Source organism: Pseudophryne corroboree, chromosome 2 (assembly GCF_028390025.1).
Source record: "Pseudophryne corroboree isolate aPseCor3 chromosome 2, aPseCor3.hap2, whole genome shotgun sequence".
Lineage (NCBI taxonomy): Eukaryota > Metazoa > Chordata > Amphibia > Anura > Myobatrachidae > Pseudophryne > Pseudophryne corroboree.
Window position 1 is genome coordinate 518,364,827 of NC_086445.1, and position 17,020 is coordinate 518,381,846.

The window sequence follows — 17,020 nt, forward strand, 5'->3', positions numbered from 1 at the left end:
AGGGAGACTGCTGGCAACAGTCTCCCTGCTTCGTGGGACTTAGGGGGAAGAAGTAGGAACCAACTTCCTAAAGAGTTTCATGGCTCTGCTTCTTGCTGACAGGACACCATTAGCTCCTGAAGGGTACTGAACACTAGCTGCGGCTATGCGCTCACTCCCACAGCACGCCGTCACCCCCCTAACAGAGCCAGAAATCAGAAGACTGGTGAGTAGTGTTACCGGAGATCTGCAGAGAGGGATCTCCGGTCATCGTGACGGCTTAAGGTACCGCGCAGCGAGCGGGCTATCAATAACACAGTGCACAGCAGGGCGCGGGGGGAGGGGGTGCAGCATGAAACCTACTCTCACTGGCAAAAGGTAGCATACTTTGTATTTGCACTGTCCTGCACCCCCGCCAGTATAAATATCTATTCTAAAGCTGAGGAAAAATGCGCCATTACAGGGGGCGGTGCTTCTTCCTCAGGCAGCCAGCACACTGCTCAGCGCCATTTTCTCCCAGCAACTGCAGGGCAAGAAACGCTGATCCTCCTCTCCACTTCTGAATCATGTATCAGAGGTGCAAAAAAAAGGGGGGGGGGGGGGGGGGAGTGTAATATTCGGTACTAAAACATATTATTCGTAATATAAAGCGCTTGAAGGTTTCTGTGTACAAAGTACGCGACACAGGGATTTTGTCTGTGTACAAAGTACATGACACAGTGATTTTTTCTTTGGCGCTGAGTTGTAAACTGGCAATTCCTTTCTGTGTCCTTCTGACAGACTTTACTGTGGGTCTGTCCCCTATAAGCCCTGGAGTGTCTGTGGTGTGATTGTGCACGTGTGTGACATGTCTGAGGCAGGGAGCTCTTCCCCTGAGGGAGCCATTTTAGGGACACAGAGTTGTAATGTGGTGGCGTTACCGGCACACCACGAGCCTGAATGGGTGAAAGAATTACGTGATAGTGTGAATCATATCAGTAAGAGATTGGATAAGTCTGAGTCTCATGCAGAAAACTGAAAAAAATCTGTTGAAGATGTGATTTTTAATAGTTCTGCCTTTTCATCCACAGGGGACCCCTCTGGGTCACATAAAAGGTCATTTGCACAGGTTGTAAAAACTGATGCCAACACGGACTCTGATTCCTGTGTCGACACTAGTGATTCCAGGGGAATAGATCCAAAAAGTTAGCAAGAAACATTCAATACATGATTGTTGCTATAAAGGAGGTGTTAGAAGTTATAGAGGCCTCTCCTTTACCACAGGAGAAGGCTTACTTTTGTAAAGAAAAGAAAATGAATGTAACTTTTCCTCCATCTCATGAGCTGAACAGTCTCTTGGAGGGAGTCTGGACAAAACCTGAAAATAAATTTCAGACTCCCAAAAGAATGCAGGTAGCTTATCCTTTCCCGGCAGAGGACAGGAAAAGGTGGGAGTCACCCCCCGTTTTAGACAGTGCCCTGTCACAGTTAACAAAAAAGGTCCCTGCGCCTGGGACGGCTTCACTGAAAGAGCCGGCAGACCGCAAGTTGGAGAATACATTGAAATCTATTATGTCGCCAATGGGACATTACTCAGACCCACCATTGCCTGTGCGTGGGTGAGTAGTGCTATTGAAAAGTGGTCAGAAAACTTGTCATTAGACATTGACACAATAGATAGACGAGATACTCCTAACGTTAGGTCATATCAAAGATGCTGCTGCGTACATGCTAGAAGCCATGAAAGATATTGGTCTCTTGGGATCAAGAGCCGCTACCAATGGCAATCTCAGCACGGAGGGCGTTGTGGATTCACCAATGGAATGCTGATGCAGATTCCAAAAGGAATATGTGTTGGGTGGAAAGGTATATATAACAAGTATATATGTAGGCGCTGTTATGAGTATGCTTTTCCTAGCCGCTGAATAGAAAGGGGTAGTCAAACCCTTTAGGTAGCAAGAAAAAGATATATATATGAATACAGCGCTTTTTTTGACACAATAAGTAATTAAAAATAAGAATTTACTTACCGATAATTCTATTTCTCGGAGTCCGTAGTGGATGCTGGGGTTCCTGAAAGGACCATGGGGAATAGCGGCTCCGCAGGAGACAGGGCACAAAAAAGTAAAGCTTTACTAGGTCAGGTGGTGTGCACTGGCTCCTCCCCCTATGACCCTCCTCCAGACTCCAGTTAGGTACTGTGCCCGGACGAGCATACACAATAAGGGAGGCATTTTGAATCCCGGGTAAGACTCATACCAGCCACACCAATCACACCGTACAACTTGTGATCTAAACCCAGTTAACAGTATGACAACAGAAAGGGCCTCTTAAAGATGGCTCCTTAACAATAACCCGAATTAGTTAACAATAACTATGTACAAGTATTGCAGATAATCCGCACTTGGGATGGGCGCCCAGCATCCACTACGGACTCCGAGAAATAGAATTATCGGTAAGTAAATTCTTATTTTCTCTATCGTCCTAAGTGGATGCTGGGGTTCCTGAAAGGACCATGGGGATTATACCAAAGCTCCCAAACGGGCGGGAGAGTGCGGATGACTCTGCAGCACCGAATGAGAGAACTCCAGGTCCTCCTTTGCCAGGGTATCAAATTTGTAAAATTTTACAAACGTGTTCTCCCCCGACCACGTAGCTGCTCGGCAGAGTTGTAATGCCGAGACCCCTCGGGCAGCCGCCCAAGATGAGCCCACCTTCCTTGTGGAGTGGGCTTTTACAGTTTTAGGCTGTGGCAGGCCTGCCACAGAATGTGCAAGTTGAATTGTGTTACAAATCCAACGAGCAATCGACTGCTTAGAAGCAGGTGCGCCCAACTTGTTGGGTGCATACAATATAAACAGCGAGTCAGATTTTCTGACTCCAGCCGTCCTTGCAATGTATATTTTTAAGGCTCTGACAACGTCCAACAACTTGGAGTCCTCCAAGTCGCTAGTGGCCGCAGGCACCACAATAGGTTGGTTCAGATGAAATGCCGATACCACTTTAGGGAGAAAATGCGGACGAGTCCGCAGTTCTGCCCTATCCGAATGGAAGATTAGATAAGGACTTTTATAAGATAAAGTCGCCAATTCAGATACTCTCCTGGCAGAGGCCAGGGCTAGTAACATAGTCACTTTCAATGTGAGATATTTCAAATCCACCTTTTTCAATGGTTCAAACCAATGGGATTTGAGGAAATCTAAAACTACATTTAGATCCCACGGTGCCACCGGAGGCACCACAGGAGGCTGTATATGCAGTACTCCCTTGACAAAAGTCTGGACCTCAGGGACAGAGGCCAATTCTTTTTGGAAGAATATTGACAGGGCCGAAATTTGAACCTTAATGGATCCCAATTTGAGACCCATAGATAATCCTGATTGCAGGAAATGTAGGAAACGACCCAGTTGGAATTCCTCCGTCGGAACCCTCCGATCCTCGCACCACGCTACATATTTTCGCCAAATGCGGTGATAATGTTTCACGGTGACTTCCTTCCGTGCCTTAATCAAGGTAGGAATGACTTCTTCTGGAATGCCTTTCCCTTTTAGGATCTGGCGTTCAACCGCCATGCCGTCAAACGCAGCCGCGGTAAGTCTTGAAAAAGACAGGGACCCTGCTGTAGCAGGTCCCTTCTCAGAGGTAGAGGCCACGGTTCGTCCGTGAGCATCTCTTGAAGTTCCGGATACCAAGTCCTTCTCGGCCAATCCGGAACCACTAGTATTGTTCTTACTCTTCTTTGCCGTATGATCTTCAATACCTTTGGTATGAGCGGCAGAGGAGGAAACACATACACTGACTGGTACACCCAAGGAGTTACCAGTGCGTCCACAGCTATTGCCTGTGGATCTCTTGACCTGGCGCAATATTTGTCCAGTTTCTTGTTGAGGCGAGACGCCATCATGTCTACAATTGGTCTTTCCCAACGGTCTATTAACATGTTGAAGACTTCTGGATGTAGACCCCACTCTCCCGGATGAAGATCGTGTCTGCTGAGGAAGTCTGCTTCCCAGTTGTCCACGCCCGGGATGAACACTGCTGACAGTGCTATCACGTGATTCTCCGCCCAGCGAAGAATCTTGGCAGCTTCTGCCATTGCACTCCTGCTTCTTGTGCCGCCCTGCCTGTTTACATGGGCGACCGCCGTGATGTTGTCCGACTGAATCAACACCGGCTTTCCTTGCAGGAGAAGTTCCGCCTGGCTTAGAGCATTGTAGATTGCTCTTAGTTCCAGAATGTTTATGTGAAGAGACTTTTCCAGACTCGTCCATACTCCCTGGAAGTTTCTTCCTTGTGTGACTGCTCCCCAGCCTCTCAGGCTGGCGTCCGTGGTCACCAGGATCCAATCCTGAATGCCGAATCTGCGGCCTTCTAATAGGTGAGCCTTCTGCAACCACCACAGAAGTGACACCCTTGTCTTTGGTGACAGGGTTATTCGCAGGTGCATCTGCAGATGCGACCCTGACCATTTGTCCAACAGATCCCTTTGGAATATTCTTGCATGGAATCTGCCGAATGGAATTGCTTCGTAAGAAGCCACCATTTTTCCCAGGACTCTTGTGCATTGATGTACTGACACTTTTCCTGGTTTTAGGAGGTTCCTGACCAGATCGGATAACTCCTTGGCTTTTTCCTCTGGAAGGAAAACCTTTTTCTGAACCGTGTCCAGAATCATTCCTAGGAACAGCAGACGAGTTGTCGGGATTAAATGGGATTTTGGAATATTCAGAATCCACCCGTGTTGTCTTAGCACCTCTTGAGATAGTGCTAAAGCTGTCTCCAGCTGTTCTCTGGACCTTGCCCTTATTAGGAGATCGTCCAAGTATGGGATAACTAATACGCCTTTTCTTCGAAGAAGAATCATCATCTCGGCCATTACCTTGGTAAAGACCCGAGGCGCCGTGGACAATCCGAACGGCAGCGTCTGAAACTGATAGTGACAGTTTTGAACAATGAACCTGAGGTACCCCTGGTGTGCGGGGTAAATCGGAACGTGTAGATACGCATCCTTGATGTCCAAGGATACCATAAAGTCCCCTTCTTCCAGGTTCGCTATCACTGCTCTGAGTGACTCCATCTTGAACTTGAACTTTTTTATGTAGAGGTTCAAGGACTTCAGATTTAGAATAGGCCTTACCGAGCCATCCGGCTTCGGTACCACAAATAGAGTGGAATAATACCCCTTTCCTTGTTGTAATAGGGGTACTTTGACTATCACCTGCTGAGCGTACAGCTTGTGAATGGCTTCCAACACCCTCTCCCTTTCGGAAGAGACGGTTGGTAAGGCAGACTTCAGGAAACGATGAGGAGGATCCGTCTCTAATTCCAACCTGTACCCCTGAGATATTATCTGCAGGATCCAGGGGTCTACCTGCGAGTGAGCCCACTGCGCGCTGTAATTTTTGAGACGGCCCCCCACTGTCCCCGAGTCCGCTTGAGAGGCCCCAGCGTCATGCTGAGGTTTTTGCAGGAGCCGGGGAGGGCTTCTGTTCCTGGGAAGGAGCTGCCTGTTGGTGTCTCTTCCCTCTTCCTCTGCCTCGTGGCAGGTACGACAAGCCCTTTGCTCTCTTATTTTTGTAGGAGCGAAAAGGCTGCGGTTGAAAGGTCGGTGCCTTTCTCTGTTGGGGAGTGACTTGAGGTAAAAAAGTGGATTTCCCGGCAGTAGCCGTGGCCACCAAGTCTGATAGACCAACTCCAAATAACTCCTCCCCTTTATACGGCAAAACCTCCATGTGACGTTTTGAATCCGCATCGCCTGTCCACTGTCGTGTCCATAAGGCTCTTCTGGCTGAAATGGACATAGCACTCATCCGAGATGCCAGTGTGCAAATATCCCTCTGTGCATCACGCATATAGATAAATGCATCCTTTATTTGTTCTAACGACAGTAAAACATTGTCCCTATCTAGGGTATCAATATTTTCAATCAGGGATTCTGACCAAACTACTCCAGCACTGCACATCCAGGCAGTTGCTATAGCTGGTCGTAGTATAACACCTGCATGTGTGTATATATTCTTTTGAATAACTTCCATCTTTCTATCTGATGGATCCTTAAGTGCGGCCGTCTCAGGAGAGGGTAACGCCACTTGTTTGGATAAGCGTGTGAGCGCCTTGTCCACCTTAGGGGGTGTTTCCCAGCGCGCCCTAACCTCTGGCGGGAAAGGGTATAATGCCAATAACTTTTTTGAAATTATCAACTTTTTATCAGGAGCAACCCACGCTTCATCACACACGTCATTTAATTCTTCTGATTCAGGAAAAACTGTTTGTAGTTTTTTCACACCATACATAATACCCTGTTTTACGGTATCTGTAGTATCAGCTAAATGTAACGTCTCCTTCATTGCCAAAATCATATAACGTGTGGCCCTACTGGAAAATACGTTTGAATTTCTACCGTCGTCACTGGAATCAGTGCCCGTGTCTGGGTCTGTGTCGACCGACTGAGGCAAAGGGCGTTTTACAGCCCCTGACGGTGTTTGAGGCGCCTGGACAGGCATTAATTGATTGTCCGGCCGCCTCATGTCCTCAACTGACTGTTTAAGGGAAGATAAACCATCACGTAATTCCACAAATAAAGGCATCCATTCTGGTGTCGACCCCCTGGGGGGTGACATCTGCATATTTGGCAATTGCTCCGCCTCCACACCAATATCGTCCTCATACATGTCGACACCACGTACCGACACACACCGCAAACTCACAGGGAATGCTCTAATGAAGACAGGACCCACTAGCCCTTTTGGGGAGACAGAGGGAGAGTCTGCCAGCACACACCACAAAGCGCTATATATACAAGGGATATCCTTATATTAAGTGCTCCCTTATAGCTGCTTTAATATATATATATATAGCCATTAATGTGCCCCCCCTCTCTGTTTTACCCTGTTTCTGTAGTGCAGTGCAGGGGAGAGACCTGGGAGCCGTTCTGACCAGCGGAGCTGTGACAGAAAATGGCGCCGTGTGCTGAGGAGATAGGCCCCGCCCCTTTTTCGGCGGGTTCTTCTCCCGCTATTTTTCCAGTCAGGCAGGGGTTAAATATCTCCATATAGCCCCTATGGGCTATATGTGAGGTATTTTTAGCCTTGTATAAGGTTTATATTTGCCTCTCAGAGCGCCCCCCCCCAGCGCTCTGCACCCTCAGTGACTGCCCAGTGAAGTGTGCTGAGAGGAAAATGGCGCACAGCTGCAGTGCTGTGCGCTACCTTATGAAGACTGAGGAGTCTTCAGCCGCCGGTTTCCGGACCTCTTCACGCTTCAGCATCTGCAAGGGGGTCGGCGGCGCGGCTCCGGGACCGGACTCCACGGCTGGGCCTGTGTTCGATCCCTCTGGAGCTAATGGTGTCCAGTAGCCAAGCAGCAAATCCACTCTGCATGCAGGTGAGTTTACTACTTTCCCCCTAAGTCCCACGTTGCAGTGATCCTGTTGCCAGCAGGACTCACTGTAAAGAAAAAAACCTAAACTAAACTTTCTCTAAGCAGCTCTTTAGGAGAGCCACCTAGATTGCACCCTTCTCGTTCGGGCACAAAATCTAACTGGAGTCTGGAGGAGGGTCATAGGGGGAGGAGCCAGTGCACACCACCTGACCTAGTAAAGCTTTACTTTTTTGTGCCCTGTCTCCTGCGGAGCCGCTATTCCCCATGGTCCTTTCAGGAACCCCAGCATCCACTTAGGACGATAGAGAAATGAAGATAATAATAATATGTATTTAATAATAAATTGTTATTTTGTATAAAAAAACAGTAAAATATGATAAAAAGGACAGTTGTGTTTACATCTATAACACAATATGTCACAAAGAACCTGGTGGACTAGAATTTGTAAATGCTGACATTAACTGATATATTTTGCACACATCAACATATTTTTTGACCAACAAATAGACAGTCATGTATATGGACCAAATAAGTAATAGTTCATCCGAGTGGATGTTGTTACCACATCTGTGTTCCGTTTGCAGAGGCTCCCATATAGTGCAAAGTCCGTATGGCAACGGCGACAATTGTTTGGGTCCTGGTTCACAGTTCACTCGGAACTCCGTGTTCCATTAGATGGATTCTCCTGTGGAGATGGTTGGCAAAGGGCAATGCCTGTAGAGATCCTGGTTCACGGAGATGAAAAGGGTACAGGGTCCTTTACAGTCAGGACCCTGTACCCTTTTCATCTCCGTGAACCAGGATCTCTACAGGCATTGCCCTTTGCCAACCATCTCCACAGGAGAATCCATCTAATGGAACACGGAGTTCCGAGTGAACTGTGAACCAGGACCCAAACAATTGTCGCCGTTGCCATACGGACTTTGCACTATATGGGAGCCTCTGCAAACGGAACACAGATGTGGTAACAACATCCACTCGGATGAACTATTACTTATTTGGTCCATATACATGACTGTCTATTTGTTGGTCAAAAAATATGTTGATGTGTGCAAAATATATCAGTTAATGTCAGCATTTACAAATTCTAGTCCACCAGGTTCTTTGTGACATATTGTGTTATAGATGTAAACACAACTGTCCTTTTTATCATATTTTACTGTTTTTTTATACAAAATAACAATTTATTATTAAATACATATTATTATTATCTTCATTTTAATTACTTATTGTGTCAAAAAAAGCGCTGTATTCATATATATATCCAAAAGGAATATGGAGGCTCTCCCGTATAAAGGCGAGGCCTTGTTTGGAGATGGGCTGGATGCTTTCGTTTCTGCGGCTGCCGCAGGTAAGTCGACATTCTTGCCTAATGCTCCTGTGCCAGCGAAAAAGACATCACTCTCAGATGCAGTCCTTTCGGCCCAATAAATACAATAAGGGTAAAGGTTCCTCTTTCTTTGCGGTTAAAAGGATGGGGAAAAGGAAAAAAAGTCCACAGCGTCTTCAGGATCACAGGAGCAGAAATCAACCTCTGCTTCAGCCAAATCTTCAGCATGACGCTGGGGCTCCCTGGCGGGAGTCCGCTCAGGTGGGGGCACGTCTGAAACTATTTAGTCAGTTCTGGGTTCGATCTGCCCTGGACCCGTGGGTATTACAAATAGTGTCCCACGGGTACAAACTGGAGTTTCAAGACATTCCCCCATGCCGATTTGTCGAATCGGCCTTACCAGCTTCTATCCCAGACAGGGAAGTGATAGCGGCAGCAATACAAAAATTGTGTCAGGATCAAGTTATTGTCCTGGTTCCCTTGTTACAACAAGGGGAAGGGTTCTATTCAAGCCTATTCGTAGTTCCGAAGCCAAACGGCTCGGTCAGACCGATTCTAAACCTGAAAACTCTGAATCTCTACCTGCAAAGGTTCAAATTCAAGATGGAATCTCTGAGGGCAGTGATTTCCAGTCTGGAGGAAGGAGACTTCAGGGTGTCAGTGGCCATAAAAGATGTCTACTTACATGTTCCCATTTATCATCCACATCAAGCTTATCTGAGATTCGTGATACAGGTTTGTCATTACCAATTTCTCTAACGTCCTAAGTGGATGCTGGGGACTCCGTAAGGACCATGGGGAATAGCGGCTCCGCAGGAGACTGGGCACATCTAAAGAAAGCTTTAGGACTATCTGGTGTGCACTGGCTCCTCCCCCTATGACCCTCCTCCAAGCCTCAGTTAGATCTCTGTGCCCGAACGAGAAGGGTGCACACTAGGGGCTCTCTTGAGCTTCTTAGTGAAAGTTTTAGTTTAGGTTTTTTATTTTCAGTGAGACCTGCTGGCAACAGGCTCACTGCATCGAGGGACTAAGGGGAGAAGAAGCGAACTCACCTGCGTGCAGAGTGGATTGGGCTTCTTAGGCTACTGGACATTAGCTCCAGAGGGACGATCACAGGCCCAGCTTGGATGGGTCCCAGAGCCGCACCGCCGGCCCCCTTACAGAGCCAGAAGGCAGAAGAGGTCCGGAAAATCGGCGGCAGAAGACGTCCTGTCTTCAACAAGGTAGCGCACAGCACTGCAGCTGTGCGCCATTGCTCTCAGCACACTTCGGTCACTGAGGGTGCAGGGCGCTGGGGGGGGGGGCGCCCTGAGACGCAATAAAAACACCTTGGATGGCAAAAAATGCATCACATATAGCTCCTGGGCTATATGGATGCATTTAACCCCTGCCAGAATACATAGAAAAACGGTAGATAAGGCCGCCGATAAGGGGGCGGAGCCTATCTCCTCAGCACACTGGCGCCATTTTCCCTCACAGCTCAGTTGGAGGGAAGCTCCCTGGCTCTCCCCTGCAGTCACTACACTACAGAAAGGGTTAAAAAAGAGAGGGGGGCACTAATTAGGCGCAGTATTAACTATACAGCAGCTATAAGGGGAAAAACACTTATATAAGGCTATCCCTGTATATATAGGCCCTCATTCCGAGTCGGTCGCTCGGTAATTTTCATCGCATCGCAGTGAAATTCCGCTTAGTACGCATGCGCAATAATCGCACTGCGACTGCGCCAAGTAATTTTACAATGAAGATAGTATTTTTACTCACGGCTTTTTCTTCGCTCCGGCGATCGTAGTGTGATTGACAGGAAATGGGTGTTACTGGGCGGAAACACGGCGTTTTCGGGGCGTGTGGATAAAAACGCTACCGTTTCCGGAAAAAACGCAGGAGTGGCCGGAGAAACGGGGGAGTGTCTGGGCGAACGCTGGGTGTGTTTATGACGTCAAACCAGGAACGACAAGCACTGAACTGATCGCAGATGCCGAGTAAGTCTGAAGCTACTCTGAAACTGCTAAGTAGTTTGTAATCGCAATATTGCGAATACATCGGTCGCAATTTTAAGAAGCTAAGATACACTCCCAGTAGGCGTAGGCTTAGCCTGAGCAACTCTGCTAAATTCGCCTTGCGAGCGATCAACTCGGAATGAGGGCCATATAGCGCTCTGGTGTGTGCTGGCAAACTCTCCCTCTGTCTCCCCAAAGGGCTAGTGGGGTCCTGTCCTCTATCAGAGCATTCCCTGTGTGTGTGCTGTATGTCGGTACTTTTGTGTCGACATGTATGAGGAGAAAAATGATGTGGAGACGGAGCAGATTGCCTGTAATAGTGATGTCACCCCCTAGGGGGTCGACACCTGAGTGGATGAACTGTTGGAAGGTATTACGTGACAGTGTCAGCTCTGTATAGAAGACAGTGGTTGACATGAGACAGCCGGCTACTCAGCTTGTGCCTGTCCAGACGTCTCATAGGCCATCAGGGGCTCTAAAGCGCCCGTTACCTCAGATGGCAGATATAGACGCCGACACGGATACTGACTCCAGTGTCGACGGTGAAGAGACGAATGTGACTTCCAGTAGGGCCACACGTTACATGATTGAGGCAATGAAAAATGTTTTACACATTTCTGATAATACGAGTACCACCAAAAAAGGGGTATTATGTTCGGTGAGGAAAAACTACCTGTAGTTTTCCTGAATCTGAGAAATTAAATGAGGTGTGTGATGATGCGTGGGTTTCCCCCCGATAACAACTGATAATTTCTAAAATGTTATTGGCATTATATCCTTTCCCGCCAGAGGTTAGGGTGCGTTGGGAAACACCCCCTATGGTGGATAAAGCGCTCACACGCTTGTAAGGGCTCTACCTTCGCCTGAGATGGCCGCCCTTAAGGATCCTGCTGATAGAAAGCAGGAGGGTATCCTAAAAGGTATTTACACACATACTGGTGTTATACTGCGACCAGCAATCGCCTCAGCCTGGATGTGCAGTGCTGGGTTGGCGTGGTCGGATTCCCTGACTGAAAATATTGATACCCTAGATAGGGACAGTATATTTTTGCCTATAGAGCATTTAAAAGATGCATTTCTATATATGCGTGATGCACAGCGGAATATTTGCCGACTGGCATCAAGTCTAAGCGCGTTGTCCATTTCTACCAGTAGAGGGTTATGGACACGTCAGTGGTCAGGTGATGCGTATTCCAAACGGCATTTGGAAGTATTGCTTTATTAAGGGGAGGAGTTATTTGGGGTCGGTCTTTCAGACCTGGTGGCCACGGCAACAGCTGGGAATTCCACGTTTGTACCCCAGGTCGCCTCTCAACATGAGAAGACGCCGTATTATCAGGCGCAGTCTTTTCGTGGACAAGCGGGCAAAAGGTTCCTCATTTCTGCCCCGTGACAGAGGGAGAGGAAAAAGGCTGCAGAAATCAGCCAGTTCCCAGGAACAGAAACCCTCTCCCGCCTCTGCCAAGCCCTCAGTATACGCTGGAGCTTTACAAGCAGAATCAGGCACGGTGGGGGGCCCGTCTCAATGAATTTCAGCGCGCAGTGGGCTCACTCGCAAGTAGACCCCTGGATCCTTCAGGTGATACAAATTAGAATTCGAGACGTCTCCCCCTCGCCGTTTCCTAAAGTTGGCTTTACCGATGTCTCCTTCTGACAGGGAGACAGTTTTGGAAGCCATTCACAAGCTGTATTCCCAGCAGGTGATCATCAAGATACCCCTCCTGCAACAGGGAACGGGGTATTATTCCACACTGTTGTGGTACCGAAGCCGGACGGCTCGGTGAGACCGATTCTAAATCTAAAATCTTTGAACACTTACATACAGAGGTTCAAATTCAAGATTGAGTCACTCAGAGCAGTGATTGCTAACCTGGAAGAAGGGGACTACATGATGTCTCGGGACATCAAGGATGCTTACCTTCTTGTCAAAATTTACCCTTCTCACCAAGGGTACCTCAGGTTTATGGTACAGAACTGTCACTATCAGTTCAGACGCTGCCGTATGGATGGTCCACGGCACCCCGGGTCTTTACCAAGGTAATGGCCGAAATGATGATATTCCTTCGAAGGAAGTGAATTTTAGTTATCCCTTACTTGGACAATTCCCTGATAAGGGTAAGATCCAGGGAACAGTTGGAGGTCGGTGTAGCACTATCTCAGGTAGTGTTGCGGCAGCACGATTGGATTCTCAATATTCCAAAATCGCACCTGGTTCCGACGACGTGTCTTCTGTTCCTAGGGATAATCCTGGACACAGTCCAGAAAAAGGTGTTTCTCCCGGAGGAGAAAGCCAGGGAGTTATCCGAGCTAGTCAGGAACTTCCTAAAACCGAGCCAAGTCTCAGTGCATCAATGCACAAGGGTTCTGGGTAAAATGGTGGCTTCCTACGAAGCAATCCCATTCGGCAGATTCCACGCAAGAACTTTCCAGTGGGACCTGCTGGACAAATGGTCCGGATCGCATCTTCAGATGCATCAGCGGATAACCCTGTCACCAAGGACAAGGGTGTCCCTCCTGTGGTGGTTGCAGAGTGCTCATCTTCTAGAGGGCCGCAGATTAGGCATTCAGGACTGGGTCCTGGTGACCACGGATGCCAGCCTGCGAGGCTGGGGAGCAGTCACACAGGGAAGGAATATCCAGGGCTTATGGTCAAGCCTGGAGACATCACTTCACATAAATATCCTGAAGCTAAGGGACATTTACAATGCTCTAAGCTTAGCAAGACCTCTGCTTCAAGGTCAGCTGGTGTTGATCCAGTCGGACAACATCACGGCAGTCACCCACGTAAACAGACAGGGTGGCACAAGAAGCAGGAGGGCAATGGCAGAAGCTGCAAGGATTCTTCGCTGGGCGGAAAATCATGTGATAGCACTGTCAGCAGTATTCATTCCGGGAGTGGACAACTGGGAAGCAGACTTCCTCAGCACGACCTCCACCCGGGAGAGTGGGGACTTCACCCAGAAGTCTTCCACATGATTAAAAACTCGACAGGTATTGCGCCAGGTCCAGGGACCCTCAGGCAATAAGCTGTAGACGCTCTGGTAACACCGTGGGTGTACCAGTCAGGGTATGTGTTCCCTCCTCTGCCTCTCATACCCAAGGTACTGAGATTGATAAGATGGAGAGGAGTAACACTATATTCGTGGTTCCGGATTGGCCAAGAAGGACTTGGTAACCGGAACTTCAAGAGATGCTCACGGAGGATCCGTGGCCATTACCTCTAAGAAGGGACCTGCTCCAGCAAGGACCCTGTCTGTTCCAAGACTTACCGCGGCTGCGTTTGACGGCATGGCGGTTGAACGCCGGATCCTGAAGGAAAAAAGGCATTCCGGATGAAGTCATCCCTATCCTGATCAAAGCCAGGAAGGATGTAACCGCAAAAACATTATCACCGCAATTGGCGAAAATATGTTGCGTGGTGCGAGGCCAGTAAGGCCAGACGGAGGAAATTCAACTGGGTCGATTCCTACATTTCCTGCAAACAGGAGTGTCTATGGGCCTGAAATTGGGGTCCATTAAGGTTCAAATTTCGGCCCTGTAAATTTTCTTCCAAAAAGTACTAGCTTCAGTCCCTGAAGTTCAGACGTTTGTAAAAGGGGTACTGCATATACAGCCTCCTTTTGTGCCTCCAGTGGCACTTTGGGATCTCAATGTAGTTTTGGGTTCCAAAAGTCACATTGGTTTGAACCACTTAAATCTGTGGAGTTAAAATATCTCACATGAAAAGTGGTCATGCTGTTGGCCCTGGCCTGGGCCAGGCGCGTGTCAGAATTGGCGGCTTTATCCTGAAAAAGCCCTTATCTGATTTTCCATTCGGACAGGGCGGAATTGAGGACTCGTCCTCAGTTTCTCCCCAAGGTGGTTTCAGCGTTTCACCTGAACCAACCTATTTGTGGTGCCTGCGGCTACTAGGGACTTGGAGGCCTCCAAGTTGCTAGACGTTGTCAGTGCCCTGAAAATATATGTTTCCAGGACGGCTGGAGTCAGGAAATCTGACTCGCTGTTTATCCTGTATGCACCCAACGAACTGGGTGCTCCTGCTTCTAAGCAGACTATTGCTCGTTGGATTTGTAGTACAATTCAGCTTGCACATTCTGTGGCAGGCCTGCCACAGCCAAAAATCTGTAAATGCCCACTCCACAAGGAAGGTGGGCTCATCTTGGGCGGCTGCCCGAGGGGTCTCGGCTTTACAACTTTGCCGAGCAGCTACTTGGTCAGGAGCAAATACGTTTGTAAAATTCTACAAAATTGATATCCTGGCTGAGGAGGACCTGGAGTTCTCTCATTTGGTGCTGCAGAGTCATCCGCACTCTCCCGCCCGTTTGGGAGCTTTGGTATAATCCCCATGGTCCTTACGGAGTCCCCAGCATCCACTTAGGACGTTAGAGAAAATAAGAATTTACTTACCGATAATTCTATTTCTCATAGTCCGTAGTGGATGCTGGGCGCCCATCCCAAGTGCGGATTGTCTGCAATACTTGTACATAGTTATTGTTACAAAAATCGGGTTATTATTGTTGTGAGCAATCTTTCAGAGGCTCCTCTGTTATCATGCTGTTAACTGGGTTCAGATCACAGGTTATACGGTGTGATTGGTGTGGCTGGTATGAGTCTTACCCGGGATTCAAAATCCTTCCTTATTGTGTACGCTCGTCCGGGCACAGTATCCTAACTGAGGCTTGGAGGAGGGTCATAGGGGGAGGAGCCAGTGCACACCAGATAGTCCTAAAGCTTTCTTTAGATGTGCCCAGTCTCCTGCGGAGCCACTATTCCCCATGGTCCTTACGGAGTCCCCAGCATCCACTACGGACTATGAGAAATAGAATTATCGGTAAGTAAATTCTTATTTTCAGACGTTGCCGTTTGGACTCTCCACGGCACCGAGGGTGTTCATCAAGGTGATGGCGGAGATGATGGTCCTCCTTCGAACAGAAAGGGGCCAATATAATTCCTTACCTGGACGATCTCCTGATAAAAGCGACGTCCAGGGAAAGGTTGGTGCAGAATATTGCACTCTCCCTGACAGTACTTTAACAACACGGTTGGATCATAAATTTTCCATAGTCGCAATTGGAACCGACGACATGATTGTCCTTTCTGGGGATGATACTGGACACAGAAGTACAGAGAGTATTTCTTCCAGTAGAAAAGGCTCTGGAAATCCAGAGAATGGTCAAACAAATTTTGAAACCAACAAGAGTGTCGATTCATCAATGCATTCGGTTGTTGGGAAAGATGGTAGCGGCCTACGAGGCCATACAGTTTGGCCGATTCCATGCCAGAGTATTCCAGTGGGACCTGGTGGAAAGTGTTCCGGATCCCACCTACACATGCACCAGACGATAATCCTGTTATCCGAAGCCAGAATTTCGCTCCTGTGGTGGCTACACAGTTCTCACCTACTAGAGGGACGCAGGTTCGGGATTCAGGACTGGGTCCTAGTAACCACGGATGCAAGTCTCCGAGGCTGGGGAGCGGTCACACAGGGGGAAAAGCTTCCAAGGAAGATGGTCAAGTCATGATACTTGTCTTCACATAAACATTCTGGAGTTGAGAGCCATTTACAATGGCCTTCTAGAAGCGGTGCATCTTCTTCAAGATCAACCCGTACAGATCCAGTCGGACAATGTAACAGCAGTCGCGTACATAAACCGTCAGGCCGGAACGAAGAGCAGAGCGGCGATGGCAGAGGTGACAAAGATCTTCCTCTGGGCAGAAAGACGTGCAAGAGCTCTGTCGGCAATTTTTATTCCGGGAGTGGACAACTGGGAAGCGGACTTCCTCAGCAGACACGATCTCCATCCAGGAGAATGGGGCCTCCACCAAGAAGTCTTCGCAGAGGTGACAGGTCTTTGAGGAGTTCCTCAACTAGACATGATGGCATCTCGTCTCAACAAGAAGCTTCAGAGATATTGTTCCAGGTCTAGAGAACCTCAAGCAATAGCAGTGGATGCACTAGTGACCCAGTGGGTTTTTTCGGTCGGTGTATGTCTTCCCTCCACTTCCACTAATACCAAAAGTTCTCAAGATCATAAGAAGAACAAGGGTTCGAGTGATCCTCATTGTCCCGGACTGGCCAAGGAGGCTTGGTATCCAGATCTTCAGGAGTTGCTCATAGAAGATCCTCGGCTTCTTCCTCTTCGCGAGGACCTGCTGCAGCAGGGGCTGTGCGTGTATCAAGTCTTACCGCGGCTACGTTTGACGGCATGGCTGTTGAGCGCCGGATCCTAGCCCGAAAGGGTATTCCCGAAGAAGTCATTCCCACTCTTATTCAGGCCAGGAAAGGAGTAACGTCTAGACATTACCACCGTATTTGGAGAAAATATGTGTCTTGGTGTGTATCCAAGAAGGC